Consider the following 20,153-nt stretch of genomic DNA (forward strand, 5'->3'; position numbering starts at 1 on the left):
TGAAATATCATGTAAGTAGTATTCAACTTTATCCTCCCAAAAGTTTCATCAATCACTGAATCAAACATTTAATGGGCTCTTGCCATTTAAAAATATTAAGCAGAGGAAAACATGTCCAGAAACATTATACTAACATAACTTAAGTGGTACAGAAAAGAAGTCCCTTGGAAACTTAAGGGGAGACAAGTTTACCATGCTCTGAGGCCAGAGATGGAATTGGAGGAATAGAATTCAATGTTTTAAAAAAGACAGACAATCTTGTAAAACAATTTAGAATTACAAATGTTTACAGTGACTTTTATTCTACTTTAGCTAAAATAATTTTGGTAAAGAGCAGTCATTACACAATTTGAGAAGTATGAAAGGTTTATATTGTTTAAAAAAAAAAAAAAAACCTCTATAATTTGCAGGACCTTTCCTGGTGATGGCAGCAATTCAAAGCTTTTCAGCTGTGGTTCCTTGGTGATCACGTGTATCCTTCCAGAACAAAAGTCCCACAACACTCATTCTCGCTCATTCTCCATCTCTTCCTTACTGAGGCACTTGGATTCAACTTGCATTCCTCTTCTTTAAACTATTTCCCTTGGGACCCTTCTTTGATTCTCTGTGATAGTTGTAACTCTGAGAGTAAATCAAAGCAAAGCAAATAAAAAATGAGGCAATGTCTCCTGTGAGTAATTTTCATTTCAACACATCATCATATCAAGTGATGTCTAAGTCCATGGGTCTCTGCTCCAAAGAGTCTCTCTCTGGTGTGTAATCATTTCTTCATAACAGAATAGTTTTGTCCAAATGAATGAAACTTAAACATCGTGATTAGATGGGGTTCACCCAAGATAATTATAGAGCTAATTATATTTGTGTGAATTTACATTTGGGGCTGACTTCTGGTTTCTTCATAGAAACTGCATTTCACATCTTGATTTACTCAGCTTAACTTTCTGTTAATCATTTACTAGAAAGAATGTGGCATTGGTTTCTTTTAGTTCATACTTATATTGAATATTTGAGCTTTTTTTAAATTTATAAGATACCAATCTATATCCTATTTCCCCAATGATTATATTAGAATGTTCAAGGTGCTCTTCTGCCTTGTCCTTAAACATTGTTGTTTCCTTTTGTTAATGTGATTTTTATTTTCTAGTCATGGACTTACATTTTTATTATTGCCTTTTGTTTTTGATGTCAAGAATGTCTATGTGTAAACAGTAATGTAAGGAAAACATTAAAACATCCTATTTTCATGCATCTATTCTTTGAGAGAGTTCAAAGCTTTTCCCCTCTCATTTATACAACATACAAGTTTGTTTAAACACCATTTATTAAGGAGTCACCATGATAAAAGGCTGCTAGGGACTGTAAAAGAAAAACCAAATAAAATCATTGCATTTGTTTTTTTTAAGGGTTTGCACACTCAGAAAACAAATCCTTGATTTTGAATATAAAAATAGAAAACATATAACAATAAGCATACTGAGCAACAGAGTATTACATAACAAATAAAAGTTAATGTTTTGGAACACAAATTGTTGTGTAGGAAGTGAACTTTGAAAATATAATTGGCATGGAATAATAAAGGTTGACATATTTTGGTAGAGATAGGATACCAGAAGTTTTGAAAATCTGGGCTATCTCTTTGAGGCCCTTCTGAAATGTGTTTTAAAAGTCTAATATTAAATGAAGCATAGAAATAGTATAGTCAATCCTTGATCCAAATTGATTATATAATATTATATAATGCCTTTCTTCAGTCCAGAGAATTTTCCACAATGTCTAAAGTTATCAGGACAATGAAGATGAAAGTGTTTATTGTTGTGGAGTCCCAAAGAGAAACAGCCTGTTCAAGAACTTTGTTTCTGTTATTTCATTGATATGCCTAAAAATGGAAAATGATTCTCATTGTGGAAATTTGCTAATAAGCATAGAGCCTTTCTGGAGAATCTAAAGGGTAAATTCTTTATGATACAGATTTTTTTTTGTTCTTCTGTTAAAGACCGTGGCACATTTATGTATAAATTTTGACTGCAACGTGTGGAGGTATAGGCACTCAGTTTTCCTGAAATGAAGCTTTCATGTGAGTATGATTAAAAAAAAAAATTCTTGGCATGCAGTCTTCCAGGTCTCCATGTTTATCTGTATGCCATGTCATGTGCAAAAGCAACATATCAGTGCAAATCATTGAGCAGACTTTAAGAAAATTACCCAAGCTGCTTCTAACCAGTAACTGTTACCTACTGACCCATGGAATACATGAAAAACATAAAAATCAAAACAAAAGTTAGAACAGTAATGAACCCTTTAGAAAGACTTACATACCTAAGTCAAGTCAATGGTTCTAACAGGCATTGATAGGAGCCAATTATATAAAGCCATTTTGAAAGGCTGTTTTTCACCATGTTTCTTCAATTCTTCAGAGTCTACGGTGATGACCAACATCAGATACTATTAAGAAGTCTTCAAGCGTGTAAAATAATATGATTTCACAATGATTACATATTCACTCTACAGCTGGCTGAGTTTTTACATCTCCATTTGTCATTGACGATTGTGTCCAATTAAATGATTAGCTTTTAAAAACTGCTGCACATTATGAGAGTGAACTTGTGTTCCATTGCACTGAGTGATGCAGAAACAAACTCATTACAGCATGTAATTCACCCATATTAAATAACAAACAGATGGCTGCTGTAAATGAGAGCTCCTTTTTCTCTTCAAAAGTGCCAGGAAAAAGGTGTTTTTATTTATCTTTGTTTCCAGCTTCTTTCTGTTTTCTTGACAAGTGGGCAGCTGGTTGCTGAGGTTTTCAATTGGTGCAGAAGAATGAAAAGCCTGTTTCCATTAATTTCCCCATAAAATAAGTCTTTGAATCATTTCTGTTATAAATGCAAGTGCAGTAGCAAGCTGCTGCTTGATTAATTCACTTATTATGAAGATTTCATCTTTTATAAGAGGGCCTGCAGGTAATTTATCTTGTTTAGTAAGATTAGAAAAATGTAATTATCTTGATACCTTTGGACCCCTCTCATTTTAATTGTGTTCCCATAAATTTCAAACATAAAGATGGGAATTTTTTGTGCACAAATGTTACAACATGTGGTCGAAAAATGTGCCGTAATATCTGCATAAAAATTTATCAAGTAAAATATATTAGGACTGTACTAATACAGGAATGCATACAAATAAAGCTAGCATAAAATTACTATAGTGTGTACAAACAGATATCTGCATTTCTAGTTCCCTAGCCACCTAACAGCTGGGGCGAGGTAAAGGGATTTGGGACTTGTTAAAAAGCCTTTTTTTATCATGCATAAATGACACAAGGGAAATGAAGAAATCTGTCTAATTTATACTAATATAATTAAAATTGTGTTTGTCTTAAAATGTTTCAAATTCAAGTGAATTGGCTACTGAGTATACATTCCATGAACCCTCTTCTTATCACTTCCATTACATCTCTTAGTGTCCTTGAGAAGTGGGATACATATTAGGTTTTATAATGACACTAAAATTTGAGTTATTCTTTAAAAACACTCTCAATGTGAAGAAAGTGAAGCATCTACTCCTCTTCCACATAACTCTAGATGTTATCATGAGGGGTTATACTCTGGGGCTTGGTAGAAATACCTCACTTTTCCCAAACTTTAGTTCTGCTAGAATGGGTCTGAGGAAATATTTAGTGTTAAATAAAATTAAAATGTTTATCATGGTAATTTCACTCATTATTTATTATTCCCCAAATTGATGATAAGCTGAACTAGGCAGTGTTCTAAAGGGTACTATGTCAGGGCACACATGTATCTGCTACAATTCTTTAACCTATTGCACTGCTAAATGGAGAAATTACAAACTTAACAAATATTTAGTTTTGATCATTGGTAAAGATGAAGTATGGGCTTAACATTTTCCTCCAATTTGTCATTTTAGCATTGGGGCTGCATTATGTCTCCCTTTATCTGCCTATATTTTTACACTATTATCTAATGTTGGCTAATGTCCTTTTTATGGATTAAATTAAAAATTTTTACAGGGGTATCTGGAATATTTGTTCTTAAGACTTTTAGAAATTTTTTGATGAAGAAAGAAAAAGATATAAAAGAACATTTCTGAGATTTCATCTTAACACAGAGCATAACCATCCTCTATCTTTAGGATGTTACTACAGAAATGAAATACAATTTTGGGAAAATTGAAGGAGAAAGTTATCATATTGAGGAAAGGGATTGAATCAAGATGCCCACTGACTCAGAAACTGCTTTAGGATATTCTGATATCTTGATGGGAGGAAAATCTCAAACTCCTGTTGTAAAAATTGGTTCTGGCTGAATTTGAACTAAAGTGTTTGGGATTAGTTGCTGCCAAACATTCATCCTTTCTTTGACAAATACCTGACAGTAATAAAGCAAAGAGTATATACAGACAAAACTTCATTCCTTTAAAATTCCACACTCTAAAATAGGTATAAGAGTTTCTCAAACAACATAGATAAAATGGAAAAAGTTCCAGAGAAAAACAGAAGAAAAATATCCTGCAAAGAGAACAAAGCAATGATAGGAGATAGTAGTTACAACTACTCAGCATAAATATACATCTCAACAGTATATTTCAAGTCCAAAATCTGTGCTTGTAGCATCCAATGGTAGGAAAAGACAGGATACTAGCATTGCCACTCAACTTAAAGGGTACTATGTCAGGGCACACATGTATCTGCTATAATTCTATTTCATTCCTCTAGTATGTGCTACTTTAATACTTAGAAATTTAAATCAACAACACTACTTTTTCTCATGATTATGTAGGGTGAATTGGTTTGTTTTGTATTAAGTAAAGTCAGCTGAGATGGGAGGTTTAAAATGGCCTAATTCACATGGCTGGTAATTAGGGCTACAGAGCCCAGAGTCTACCAGGTCACTTTCTTATAAAACTGTGACCATAGAAATAATAACAATCTAACAGGGCAGAGAGATTCTAATAACCTGAAGGTGGAAGCTGCAAAGCCTTCATAAGAGGTCTAAGCCTAAAATTTTATATTATTTCAGCTTGAAGCTGGCCAAGATTCAAGAGATAGACACTACAGAAGAGTCCAAAAGGAAGAGCCTATAATGGAAGTTATAGTTGATTGGGGTCCTCAGAGTAAATTCTCCCACAGTGACTAAACAAAGAAAGCAGTAAGGAGATTTCTCAGAAAACCTGGAATGGAACGACCATTTGACCCACTTATCACATTTCCTGGTTTATACCCAAAGGACTTAAAATCAGCATACTACAGTGATAAAGCCACATCAAGGTTTATAATAGCTCTATTCACAATAGCTAAACTATGGAACCAACCTAACTGTCCTTCAACAGATAAATAAAGAAAATATGGTACGTGTACAGAGTGGAATATTACTCAGATTAAAGAAAAATAAAATAGATGGAACTGGAGAATAGCATGCAAAGTGAAATAAGCCAATCCCCCCAAACCAAAGGCCAAATGTTTTCTCTGATATGCAGATGCTAATTAACAATGGGGGCTGGGGAAAGGGGTTAGAGAAGAATAGGAGTATTTTGGATTAGACAAAGGGGAATGAAAGGAAGGGAGGGAGAATAGAAAAAGGAAAGATAGAATGACTCAGACATTACAATCCTATGTGCATATATGATTGCACAACCAATGTAATTCTACATCATGTACAACCAGAAAAATGAGAAGTTATACTCCATATATGTATAATGTGTCAAAATGCATTTTATACTCATGTATAACTAATTAGAACAAATTAAAAGTTTTTTTTTTTTGTTTTGTTTTGTTTTAGTTTTAAAAAAGGAACATGATCCGTAAGCCATATTTGCAGGAAGCAGTCTGTCTCTGCTGTGGTAGAGAAAAAGAGAATCTCGGAATAAGAAAGAACAAATCATCAAAAAGAAAAAAAAAAGAAAAATCATTCTTCATCTACTTTGGCTAAGGAACCACAATATCTATAGGAGAACATACAAAATCATGTATCATAAGCCTTAGATAATTTTGAGTAGAGCATTATTCTACTTTACTACCACCAACAAACCAAAGACATATTATGGCAAACAGAAAAATCTACCTATTTTTTTTAATTTAGAACAATAGAAACCAGTACATTATCTATACAGATATGATACAAGTAAAACATAAGGAAGAAACTAGTATAAAAAGTATAGTAATTATGAAGAATATTTAACAGAAAGAAAAAATAATATGAAAAGAGGAAAACCAGTTACTATACTTAAACCATAGATTACCAAATAAAACAGTGAACTAAACCCTCCATAATGCAATAAGTTCTATGAAGCAAGATCACAAAGAAGAATTGCAAGAGCCCACAGAATTGAAAATGTCAATGAGAGAAATGCAACATGAAAGGTACATAGAATTTTAAAAGCATCCAGAAAAGAAATGAAAATATATATATATATAAAATAGAGAATAGAGGTTGTGACATGCACAGAAGACAAAAATGCAGAAATGTGAAAATTAAAATTAAAATAATAAATCACATAAAACATGAAATCATAAAGAAACAAAGGATAAATATTTGGAAGCTATAAAAATAAAATAATAGGGAAAAATTGAGAATATAATTCATCATTGACAAAAATGTGAAGCAAAATTCTATTCTACAATATGGATATATTGAATGACAAGGTAATTCGATGAGATTGATAATTATTGATTCATTCACTAATAAAATTTCTGGAAGTCATATATGATAAAAAGTTTTTATTTTGGTATGCAGACAAAAGTATTGCCACTTCCAGGGATAAAATTTTTGTCCTGTGCTCAGAGCAATGTTCACAGAATTCTGAATAAGAAAGAAAGAAAGAAAGAAAGAAAGAAAGAAAGAAAGAAAGAAAGAAAGAAAGAAAGAAAGAAAGAAAGACAAAAACATTGTAACCAAGAATATTTTGTTTGGCACAGTCAGTTAAATTGAATGCTAAGAGTTTTAAACCTTTTTAAGAAACATTATTGCAATGAGACATTACAGAGAAATCTACTGGAAGACAAACTGCAAACATTATAAATGTAATTGTGGAAATTATAGAAAAAGATTTGATGGTAAAAAAGAATACATTTTAAGGTAATACTAAGACGGAAAAGAATGTGTACTTTAAATTTACAAAATTTATATAAATTTTATATGTACTTAAATAAAAATGCTAAGTTCTAAGTATTCAATTCTGTGCATGATTTCATGTTTTAATGAAATTAACATAGGTGGATTAAAATAGATTGGAAATCATAATCTAGAGCTTACATACTATATTAATGAATATTATTCAATATTATTATAATTAACATAATTTATGATATTATAGGAGATAATTATATTCTCTTTATCTCTCTCTTTATATATGTGTGTGTGTGTGTGTGTGTGTGTGTGTGTGTGTGTGTGTATATATATATATACCCATATATGTATATATATAATTATGTAATTTTATATATATATATATATATATATATTTACATTAAAGTGTTTAAGAACATTTGGGACAAGGAGCAAAATATGTTGTTTACTTTAACCACAATTTTTGAGATTGTTCCTTCCTTAAATTTTATAATGTAACATCTTTGAGTGTGCCAAAAATATTATGTGTTATCCCTGATTAGATACATATTTTAACTTAGGGAAACATACAGAGATTTTATGTTTATTTCATATGAAATATATACTTAAAGAATAGTCAACAAAAGCTACAAATAAATAAAATCTAAGGAATCAGGAAAGAAGTGCTAATACAATGGCAAAAGTGATGCTTTTTATAAAATATCATGAATATTAAATAGGTTTTAAAGATTTTTTTAAAGAAATATAAAACTGCTAATGCAAAAGTGAATATACTAAAGAAATAAAAGTTTGAAGGAAAGGCCACATAATACACAAAATAAAAAGTGCTTAAGGGTAATTATTCATAGATGTGGATCATATAAAAGAATAATAATGTATTTCTATAAATAATAAACACTCTATTTCTGGACTTTAGGAAAAACAGTATAAATGTAAGGGAAAATTAAGGATATTCTAGAAAAATATAATTCTTCAAAAATGACTCCAGAAGAATTATTGATCAAATAAGTTTCCTAAGAAAAATCAGGGAAAGTTTTAGATCAACCTTTTGCCCTACCCTCTCCAAAATCACTGAACACAGACATTTAACAGTACAATTTTACCAAAAATGTAAAGATCATGTAAATTCAATGATGTTTATCTTGCATCAAGTCATACAAATGAAAAATAAGAACCTTCTGTGTCTTTATTAAGGAAAAATAATCAATAATAAAATCTTACAATTTTCAATGAAGACAAAACCTCCAACCTCCAATTCCCATTATGACTACCTATGTAGAAATTCTTAGTAAAAAAAAGAGTATATACATATTAATAATAAATAATTTATTTCATGATGCAAAAATGTTTCAATATTAGGATACATTTATGGTATTTATTGTCATTATCTTGGGAAAAGAAAATACAATACTCATAAATCCTACGCAAACATTTGGAAAAATCCAAAATCTATCCAAGAGTTGAAAAAGAATATTTCTTGTGCTCTTCATGTTTTCAAATTTGTTTGTTGATATTTTTCTTATTGATTTGAAGGCATTTAAAAACTATTTTTCTTTTATATAAAATGCACATGTTTTCCAAAAACAATTCATAATAGAAAAATATACATTTTTAAAGGGGAACATAAATATATCTCAGTACAAGGATGATTACCACACATGACAAACCACACCTATCCATTTTATATCATCGTCTCTGGGAGTCAGCAGAGATGAAATCTCCCATGATCTCATAACTGTACTCAGAGTTAGCAGCATGGCACGAACAACAATAACTTAGAGATCAAGCTACTCAAAGTCAGATATGATACCTACCCTTTCTGTCTATATCTCCCTGGGCTTCTTGCTCATACACTTCATGATCTTTGAAGGGTTAGTATAATACCTTATTTATAGGCTAAAAAGTTAGCCTTCTATGGTATCTGGGTAAGAGGAGATCTGTGGCACATAGAAAGCTGTACAAGATTAGCTGAATGATATCAGCTACCTTTATTTCCAGGTTTTATGGCAGCAATATGAGTGGGGCTAAATGGAAACAGATGCATGCATACAAACTTGGTGACATTTCAAGAGAGGAAATTAGAATTCAGGAAACTTAAATCTTTATAATGGGCACTAATCAATGTCTATCTCTTGGCCCAAAGGGTGGCATTATATTTACATTGGATCATGAGATTGCCTGACTTTTGACCTAAAGGAAGACATGCTATTATCACCCAAACCTGTTTACTAACAAAGGGGGGGGGGGACAAGACACTACAATGACCAAAAAGTAAAAAACCTAAATCTTCAGAACACTATAAATATAGTCAGTATCAAAGAGGAGTTGATACCTTGCTCCTTAAGATGAGTAGAAACAAAGTTCAAAGATACTGTCTCAAAAAAATAACCATTTAAATATTTGCTGAATAAAGCTGAATAAATAAATACAACTCATGAAAAAAAGAGTAGGGTAATTGTTAACATCACCACTTCAAGAGAATGTTAAAATCCTGGTCTCTTTGGAGTTCAAGAGGGAGAAAAGGAATGTGACAGGGCACACGTGGCTAACCAAGCAGATCCTTTGATATCTATTTCTGAGTAATTTTTTTCCTGAAAGTTTGGAACCCCAGTTAAGTTACTGGCATAAATAAGGGCATCTTTTACCTATACATATTCTTAGATTTAAGGCTGATCTTCTAAAGGGACCAAAATTACATCTGTTAGATCAAAATAAATTTGCTTCACATAATCAAACACGTTATTTGTAGAGCTCCTATCATTTATTACAGCACAAATCGATCTACATAACATAGACTATCACTCTCTTTGTCTTTATTGGTCCTTTAATCAGAATGCCACAAGTAGATCAACGTCTGTTATTAAGCCCATGAATTTGATATTTTAGGAAATTCCAGTTTTGTAGAATTTTCATAAATACAGAGTAATGTTTTTTGTGATATGAGATAATCCCAAACAAAATTACAGTGGTCAGAGGATACATTCTATGAAATATGCCTTAAATATATTTTATTTCATTGATAGAAGGAAGATATTCTTAATAAAATAAAACTAATTTCAACTAACAGATTAAGTAGGATTTGCCCATCTATGTTTTGAAATTTATAGGTTATCCTTAAACTGAAAATCTCCTCTAGAATGCACAGTTATCTGGACAGAAAGAAATCTCTGTTAACTGCTATTAGACATGCAAGGGTGTCCAAAATACAAATAAATAGGAAAAGAGAAAAATTTGTAAAAGTCTTCTTTAAAATGCCAACAGAGTTTTCTCTGATAACTTAAGCAAAATAGAATAATCCAGGGAGGGAGAATACAAAATAGTTCCATGTAGATTCACATAAAGGTGGATAATATTTGGAAGTATAAGGAATGGCAGGTGTTTCCTAAGTGAAAACAAATGAATAATATAAAATGAAAATGTTTGGCAAAATAATAAAGCTATTTGAAAATAGTGTGCAATACGTTTTCAAAACTGACTGTGAACTGACTGTGAAGGTAAGATGAGTGAATTTAGACTAAAAGATATATAAATCTGTAGGTAGCCCCTGGTTCTCTTAGCTAGTAAAATAAATATGGACTAGAGGCTGAATCAATCTTTCTTCTTATATCAAACTTACACATTGTGTAGATTGAAAAGAAAAGGTAAGAAAGCTGATAGCTTCAGAATTCCTTTGAGAATTATGTATAAATGGGAACTTGGCCCAAATTACCCCTCCCCCACTTAATAAAATTTTTACTGTTCAAGCTGTGAATCAGCATAGCCTATAAACTGTAAGCACCTCTTCTGTGCCTTTGATTCCTGACAGCTGTAATTGACATGTATAAACTCTTTCAAAGTGACTTCTGGCAGTTTTCTCTGGAGTAAAGTTTTCAAACATCCAAGCAGATGGCTAAGCATGCACATTTGGATATTTTGCTTTTTGCTTGTTCATTCTGAATTTGCCATAAGATTGTTAGGGAATACCAGTACCCTTTGTGACAATTATTATGGTATCATATTATTCACTAATTTATGCAATGTATTGTGTCACTCAAATCTAAAAATTACATATGATGTCAGAAGTAAGTCATTTGTTTCAAACTGAGTAGCCGTCAGTATTTGAAATATGAGATGTTGGTATTTGTTATATAATTTTTACTTAATGATAGGCACAACTTATCTTGTGCTATTTCCCAACAGCAGCAGAACTGCTTTTTAATATATATTGAGTTTCCACAGGATACAATATAACTTCCTATCATAAGTCAAATAGAGTACCAATTTCTCAAAGGTATAATGATGATTTGATAATGGGAATATGCACCTTTTTTTCCTCTGCCTTTTTAACTTTACTGTTTTTCAATTTTCTGGTTTTATGTGTATTTTAATAATAAAATTATGGATTTTTATAGTTGATATAATAATGAATTAAATACGTTTAAATATAACATATATTTTATGAATTTAACATTTTATATTTTATTTCAGTTATTTCTAACTTAGAATTTACATTAATCATGGGTGAGCATTTGAAGTGACCTCTGAATGAAGTGAAAAAGCATTATTAATTTACCTGAATTTATAGAACCATAGAATTTTCTCAGTATTCTTTTGTTACTACTTGTGACAGGTTTTTAAAGTAGATCATTGAAATTTAAGAGTTATATTTCATGATAAATTCTAGGTTAATGTAACAATAGCCAGCCCCCTTATAGTACTTTTTATATTAAAATAAATGGCTGTAAGAAAATGCAGTTTATTTTAAATGGAATTGAATAATATCATTTTTATTATTTCCTATGAAAGATACATGGATATAAGCTTAAAATTTTCTGTTTCAGAAATTCCTATATTACTGAAATTAAACATATTAAAGAGAGTTGAAACAGCATTTTTCTCCTAGAAGTTGAAATATATTATTATTTCAATTTCATATTTTTGTAATTAAATATACAAAAGTTGTTATCAGCAGTGAAAAAACTTTCATTTGTACTAAATATATTTATATGACTGAATGCTTCCATTTGATTATTTATTGAAAATTTTATGATACCCTTCAGCCTAGTTTGTGAGTTATCTTCTAAAATGAGAGAGATTAGAGGGTAATAAATTATATTATAATAATATCTCTGAAATGTAACTTTTTATCTACTATTAATACCTGCTTCTGAACCACTCTAAGTATTAGCCAAATATTGCAGTAATCATTTTACAGGATGAAAGTGTGTGTCTATTATCTGTTAAAGAAACAAAAATATATATATCAATCAGTCCCTCTTTCTCCCTCTGTCCCTTTCTCTTCTTCTCTCCCCCTCTGCCATTCACTCCTGAACCATTGACATTGACACCTGTGTTTTTTACTCCCCAAAGACAAGTATTTTGACCTATATGCTCAAAACTCCTGCCTTACCTAAGCGAGGTGACCCTTCATTTATCACCACCAAAGGGACCCGGAATTTTAACTTGGTGACAGTATCTCACCCTACAGGATTTACACTATTTGGTTCATAATACAGTTTTACCAACAGGTTTACCAGCTACATTATTTCTTATCTTCCTCCTAAAAGCAGTTTGAACACTTATGCTTAATGCTTTTAATGGGTTTATGCCTCATATGGTCACCAGATGCACACCTAACTGAACTTCCTATGAAAGTGATTGTTTAGGTATTTGGTATGTTGGCTGTTAGACTTGTTCATATAACTGCTCAGGATGGCCGAGCCTTTAAAGTACTTCTGCTTTATAACATTTGAAATTCACAAGCATGTTTTAATTACCTGTTTTGATCATCTCTACAACCTTGTCTGTTGGCAAAACTAATATCAACATGTGGACTTTTTTTTTAAGATGCCAAAAATGTGATCCAGAGTGATGAAGTAACTTTAAAAAGTGACAATACTTATGTAGTTAAGCTGAAATTAAAAAATCAGTTTTCATGAGTCTTTGTCTCATGTCGTTTGACTAAAATAATTCTTGAGAAAGCTTTGTAACTATGTTTGCTCATTTCATAGTCACTTGACTTCAAGGTCTTAAACAAAATTACAGAAGGATCCATTTAATTTAAGCCAGATTCTACCTCTGAATACATTAACTCAATCCAGTTATGAAACTAAGGTTCCTAATGCAAATAAATGAATAAATATTTTTATCATTCCAAAATATACATTATCCTAATTATATGCAAGCTTTCAATCATTTCTTATATACTGAGCACTATACTAAGTATTTTAAACATTATACCATTCAGCTGGATATGATTGGAGCATGCCTATTGCTCCAGGTACCCAGGAGGCTGAGGCAGGATAATTCTTGAGTCTAGGATTTTGAGGCCAGCCAGGGCAAAATAGTAAGACCTCATTTCAAAAGAAAGAACAAACAAACAAACAAACAAAAAAACATGGTAAAATGTTACATTATTACATCCTACAAAATTGATCAGATGTCATTATTATCAATTTATAGATGATACAATGATGTTCAAAGAATTAAAGTAACTTGCCTGAGGGCACACACTCCCAAGTGGTAGTAGAGTTAGAACTGGAACCTACTTCCACTGACTTCTAAGGTTTCAGATCTTACTACATTCGTTTTTTTGTCAACCTAAAAAATACCTGTATGTGCAAGGCATGCTTTTGAGTGATTTATAATATTGCCAATGAAGTTGTCATAATACTCTTTCAACAGTACTTTCTGTGCTGGATATTTTTATTGTATGTAAAAAAAATATGGACTTAATTCCATTTTTTTTAAATTTCATGAATCTCATGCTTCTTTTTCTGTAAGGCACAAATAATGCAATTTTTAAAATATCACAGCAGACTTTAAAATAAAAAACTTTTCTTTAAAGTATTTTAATACTATTGCTATATTTGAATATGGTCTGAGTAAAAAAATATAATTGTTTCCACTGGTCCACTCAAATCTTGACTCATCCAGTTATTCATGTGCTGCCTAAAATCAGGGCATGAAACTGGAAATCCCATCAATTTCTCACACAAGTGATTTTCATTGATGATTTCCTGAGATAACAAAAGCAGATGGGAAAATCACCATGTTATGCTATGAACAGAACATGATAACTGAAACAAGTAAAATGTGCCCATTTTATACTACAAAGAGCAGAATGTAATAACTAGAGCAGACCAAATATTGCTCGTGTTATAAGGGATGAAGAATATTAGTATTTATAAGCCTCATTTGAAGTTTTTATATTTCATTAGTTTTTAACTCAGCTGCATTACTATACAAGATGTCCCAATTGTTAAAATTGTAGTTATTTCATATTCCTATTATTTTTATTAGTATATTATGATTGTGTATAATAGAGGATGGGTTCATTGTGACATATTCAAATGTTCACATAACATAATTTGTTCTGATTCATTTCCCAGTATTTCTCCTTTTTCACCTGTCCCCTCTCCTCCTGTGCCCTCCTGATTTTTGTTCTCTTTATTTAGATATATGTTTTCCTTGGTATATTATAATTATATGCCAAATAAGATTTATTGTGGTATATTAATACAAGCATATAGCATAATTTTGTCAGTTTTATTCCTCAATTCTTTCCGTTTCCTCCCTTTCTCCCTCCCACTTGTTTCCCTACCTCTACTATACTGATCTCCTTTCTATATTTGTGAGTTCTCCTTTTGAATTTTTTATTTCCTTTCTAGCTTCTGCACATGAGAGAAAAAGGATTCAAATCTTCCCTTTCTCAGTTTGGCTCATTTTGCTTAGAATGATATTCTCCAGTTTCATTCATTTACCAGCAAACAACATAATGTAATTATTCTTTACAGCTGAGCAGACCTCATTGTATATATATACCATATTTTCTTCATCCATTCAACTGTTCATACACACCTAGTCTGGTTCCATAACTTGGCTATTGTGGATTGTGCCACTCTGCATATTTTTAGCATATATATCCTGCAATATATATGCAGGGTATATTTTCTTAAGCATATGTCTAATATTAAGCATATGCCTAATGTTAAGCATATATCTAATATATTTTGTTAAGCATATATCTAAATACTTAACTTTCTTTAGAGTGAATCTAAATGCCATTGTTTCCAATTGTTTTCCATGCTATTAGTATATAGAAATGTGATTGGATTTTTGTGTTTATCTTATATTCTGTGATATCATTGAACTCAAATATTAGTCACAGGATATTTTTGTATATTTTAGTGATTTTCTATGTAGGTAATAACTCACTGAAAGTTTTATTTGTTATTTTTCACTCTGAAAGTCATTTATTTTCCTTGCCTTATTGCAGTGAATAGAACTTCTGATATTAATTTAACTAAGCATAGTGATGTGACATAGACTTGACTTGATCTTAAGAACAAATGATTCAGTCTTTCACCATGGAATATAATTTTTAGCCATGGGAATTTTTCTATGAACCTTATCTAGTTGAAATAATTCCTTGTTTTAGTTAGATTTTTTCACTGCTGTGACCAAGAAATATGAGAAGAATTAATGTAGAAGTGGAAAAGTTTATTTTGGGCTCAGAAGATCCCAGGTCTCAGTTCATAATAGCCAGCCCCATTCCTTGGGACACAAGACAAAGCAGAGCCTCATGGCAGAGGAGTGTGGTGGAGGAAAGTGGCTCAGAGTATTATACTAGGAAGCAAAGGGAGTTTACTGTCTAGAGATAAAACGGATATTGCAGAGACACACCCGGCAATGGCCTCCTTTCTCCAAATACAATTTACCTGCCTACAGTTACCATTCAGTTAATCCCTATCAGGGCATTAATGCACTGCCTAAGTTAAGACTCTCATAACCCAATCATTTCACCTCTAAACTTCCTTATGTTGCCTCACACATGAGCTTTCAGGAGATAACCTCATATCCAAACCACAACATTCCCCTTTATCCTTAAATTCTTGACAATTTAATCATGAATAGGTACTCTCAGAGGTTAAAATCTGAGATTATATGGGGGCAAAATAAAGGTGAATGTCACTATAAAAGACCACCACATATGAAATTCTTTTGGTACTGGCACTTTAATTTTTGACTGTGATCATAAATACATAAACCTCTACACTGGTTATAAAATTGCAAACATACACAAACATTTATGAGAGTAAGTAAAACTTCAGATGCTCAAAAATATGATGTCCATGTCAATATCCTTACAGTGATTTTATTCTATATTTTGTGCAAAAGCTATTTTCTGGTAAATGGGAAATTTTTAAGGATCTCTGTCTTATTTTTTACAACTGTGAATGTAAAATTATCTGAACACAGATTTTGAACAAAAGTGGAGTTACTGTTGTTTTATACTACTTTGAGATTTTACCAAAAAATTACCAAATGCATTAAATTCAGATACAGACATATCTTATTTATTTTATATAAATTCATTTGATTAATTAATTAAAAGATAAACTCTGCTGAATATACAGATTTTATTTATCTCAAAAATACAAAAGATGTTCAACAATTACAATTTTATGTCAATTCATAACATTTAATAAAAATAACCATTAAATAGAAAGTTATGTTTATAATTTAGGTTTATTTGAAATTTTAGTAAAGTTGCATTCATGTATGGTAGAAGCAGCTAAAGTATAAACTCATTAGAACTAGAATATTTAGTATGTATGCATATTTTTTGAGGTTCTGCTATTTTTATTTCTCTATAAGCCTGATATGTACATGTCCACAATATAGTATAAGTGGAATTACTCATTTCATTTAATACACTTTTTTATAGTTGAATTAAAAATATATGAACTAGTTTATAAAAATACTTTCTATTTACTAAAGGAACTCAATATAATCCTGTCCATCCTTTTCTGGTTAAAAGTCAACCTAATTCTAATCATCTTATAAAAATACCTCAAAGCAAGAAAGAAATTTAGATACATCTTTCAGATCAGGTACCTATTAACAACTAATTGTGGAAGAAAAAGCCAGACTTGTGTTCTCTGGTGGAGTTAGACACTGATTTTTTTATTTTTATTTTTTTATAGCTCTGTCTGGTTAATCTGAGGAAGTCAAATGACATAGCTTCCTCTGTTGTCTTAGTTAATAGGAGGTTGCTATGACTATGACTTGGTTTACAAGTTATAATCATTGTTTCTATAAAAACATTTAATCTAGTCTGGTTGTGTACATATCAGATAGAATCTATAATTTATTGAACTATGGCCTCTGATCATGGTACCAATCACTGTAAGTGTTAAGGCATATACACATAGATCATTTCTTTTGGGAAGAAATTGACAATTTAATATGAAACTAAATTAGCACGTGTTTCTTTTTCTATAGCTATAGAGTGAAACAAAGGGCATAAAAGCTCATTTATTAAGTGAAATCTAGATTTATATAGATAATATCATTTCAGAATAAGAAGATATCTGTTGAAGCTCAACTGAAGCACCCTAATTGATATGGTCACAAAGAAATTGACTGGAAAGAAAGAAAGAAAGGGGAAGCAATCATGGAGAAAAGGGGGGGGGGATAAAGAAAGGGAGAAAGATTGATGCAAAGAAGGCAAGCAGGCAGAAAAAAAGAATGGAAAGAGAAAAAAAACAGAAAAAGATGATTTGGTTCTTTAAAAGTCACTACGTAATTACATGCTTTTGTCCATACATTGGAAAACTTACAAATAATTGAGATGAACAGAAAATAATAATTTATATGGAAAGAAAATATTAAAAGATATTTTGTGTTAACATAATCACATTCTTTTAGACTGGGTTATTTGTTATCAACAGGTAGTTCAAACTCAGAGACCTTGGATTATTACTAGCTGTATGTTTACATGTAAAACAGGGAAAGGAATGTAATACATATAAAATGAAAGACCTGTAAACATGTGTGACCTAATAAACACTTAACATATTTGCTTAATAAATGTTATTGTTAACATGCAATATAATAATATATTCATAATATTTACTATAAGAAACAAATTGACCTACGTTCTTCAAAGTAATTTCAATACATTTTAGCACTGGACATTTTAGATAAAAATATTATTTCCATTGCTGAGACATTTGAACAAATTGAGCGATATTTTGTTATTTTAGGTTTTGTTTGATTTAGCTGAGTATTGAAAAATTTGAAACAAGTATTCATCTAATATATTGCTATGGGTCCTGTTAGTATTTTTAATGAGTTCAAAATTAATGATAAAAGGATCAAAATTATATAATAATAAAATGTTTGATAAATCTTAATTGACAATGATTCATCTTTAGCTACTTAATGTTTGAACATAACACATCAGAACCATGGATCATTTCTCAGTGTAAACATTGCTTTAAGAAATCATATTGACTATTCAATTGTAACTGCTTCAGCAGAGCAAAATCCCTCCAAATTTAACACATCAGAGTCATTTAGACAATTTGGCATTTCTGTCAATAGAACACAAATTATGTGAAAATCTTGATTAACATAATTAGTGATTTTGTTGAAAAAGAATGCAAGTAAATTGATTACTGGAATAAATATAAAATAATGCAAGAATTATGTGCATCTTTATTTGATTGCTCATATAAATATCACCATTTCAGTCCATAAGTAAATTCTACACATGGACAATAATAATTGTGCCCAATTCCTTTGATATTTTGCCAAAGTTTAGTCAGAAAAAAACACAGCTTTTCACTCACCAAGAGAGTCACAATGAAGTTTTATTTATCAAAATAAAAGGGTAAAATTTTTCTCAGTGTGGTTTATAACTGGTGCAGTGCTACATAGAAAGACTAAGAAATAAATTAGTATATGAGAAATGCAATGAAGTTGAAGGAAAAACTAGCTCTGTACAGAGTTCATAGCCATGGGCAAAGCCATTTTGACTTCTTTTGCTACAAGGGATATCTAAGTTATCTAGAATTTCAATTTTCGACCTCTTACAGGATATTTATGCATCAGAAAAATATTCTATTTTCTTTATTATTTAGAAAAATAGTGTGCATATTCATAGTACTAATCCATCATGTTGATCCAGAATTGGATTGATTTAGTATTTGACTGGCAGGATTTTTCAGTGAAGAGAAGAAAATAACATCTACATCTTGTCTTCATTTTGTGTCTCAATAAGAGAAAATATCAGAAGGAGAAATGCTTTTCTTAGTTACTATGAAAATCAAAGAATTTGCCAATCTCCATCAACAGCAATTTGGGTGCATGACTCAGAATGCATTACAGAAAGTAGTAACACTCTCTACAATCCAATTTCTTGACTGCCACAGTTACCAAAAGCTAATTTTGACAATTTCATTGAGTCATGAAAACATTTTGATAACAAAATTTTAAACTTAAAGGATAAATATCACACACTACAAACATTAGCTGAATATAAAAGTAAGATAAGGTACCAGACACAAACCTACTAGATTATGAGGGCTTTCTGAGCAAAATTTCTACAATTGTAAAATTATTATTTCTGACTCAAACAAATCTGAATAGTGCAGAGAAGAAAGGTAAATGAAAGGCACAATTTGGGAGTTTGCATTGGATCTGTATTCTAGTTCTGTTTTTGCCAAATGATTTCTTCCCAAAGGCCCGTTTTCTACTTTTATAGAATGGAAATCCATACAAACTGATTGTAAACACATAATGCTGCTTATTTTACTTTCAAAATATTTATTTAGCATATAATTATTTCTACCTACACTACTAACTTATTTGTTAAAGTTGTTATAAAATTTCTTGATTATAGTCTTCAGATTTACATGGTTTGCCATGATGTCCCTTCATACATTGTTCATATTAGCAATGTCAGTCATTATTATATTTCATTCTTTCTTATAGTATGTAAATTTTATTAATAACTTCAAAGACCAATTTATGGCTGTTGTTTTGCTGCTTCTTTTCTATTTTATTAATTTTCATTTTTTAATCTTATTTCCTTTATTTAACTTAGAATGTGTTCCATTTGTTCTCCTTTTTTGTAGTTTCTTAAGGTAGGTAATTAATCATTGGTTTTGAACTTTTCTTCTCTTAATATAAGATGTATATTTAATAGTTGCTTTTTAACTGCTTCCATTAATTTTATTATGTGAATTTTTCATTATCATCTACTTAGAAATAATTTTGTCTCTTCAATTCCTTCTTGACTGA

This window comes from Spermophilus citellus (genome assembly GCF_964194105.1).
Source record: "Spermophilus citellus genome assembly, chromosome: 1".
Taxonomy (NCBI): domain Eukaryota; kingdom Metazoa; phylum Chordata; class Mammalia; order Rodentia; family Sciuridae; genus Spermophilus; species Spermophilus citellus.